The sequence below is a fragment of the Pyxicephalus adspersus genome, chromosome 1, assembly GCF_032062135.1.
Source record: "Pyxicephalus adspersus chromosome 1, UCB_Pads_2.0, whole genome shotgun sequence".
Taxonomy (NCBI): Eukaryota; Metazoa; Chordata; class Amphibia; order Anura; family Pyxicephalidae; genus Pyxicephalus; species Pyxicephalus adspersus.
The window spans coordinates 113,729,116-113,729,643 of record NC_092858.1 but is presented as its reverse complement, the minus strand read 5'-3'; the positions used below and the strand labels follow the sequence as shown (position 1 = coordinate 113,729,643).

Here is a 528-nt window from a genome sequence, read left to right as displayed (position 1 = left end):
GAAAAAGAAAAGATGACAAATATAGATAACTGAAAATAAAAACATGTAATACTAGTTAACATGCTTGAAAGTTAAAGCTTAATAAAAGCACACATGTACAGTTTGAAATTGGACAGGGTATCTCTCCTCCCCCATTCAGTGAGAATTTGAGCTGTGCAGCTGTCACAAGTAGAAGATGTTACTGGGTCTAAATTTAATCATGAGGCCATGTCTATCTCTGAACTGATCTCACTCCACACCCTTAGAGGCAGGGACTCTGGGGCAGAGAGGCAGAAATGACATCTAATTTTTACCCCTTCTGAAAAACAAATCTTATTTTTAAAATTTCCCTGCTCTTTTTTAAAACACGAAAAATGTACCTAATGAATGCACTGGCTTTGAAGTCTCAATGGTAAAAGGTGAACGTAAAGGATTGGAAATTGTAATAGAGTTCAAGGAAAAGGACAATCTCTTGGAAAGGAATCCAAGGAAAAGAAACGTAAAGGTATATACATTAAGGAGTATTCTTTACACTTTGTGTTTGTGTGT

The 528-nt window shown here is 35.8% G+C and overlaps 1 protein-coding gene across 1 annotated transcript in view; it reads left to right on the top strand.

Moving 5' to 3' along the window:
* Positions 1–242: 242 nt before the first annotated feature.
* CACNA1S (calcium voltage-gated channel subunit alpha1 S) overlaps positions 243–528 on the top strand; it is a 62,563-nt gene continuing 62,277 nt past the window's right edge. Inside the window, 1 exon segment of the mRNA XM_072424352.1 lies at positions 243–484. The gene's annotated coding sequence lies outside the window, so the exon portion shown is untranslated.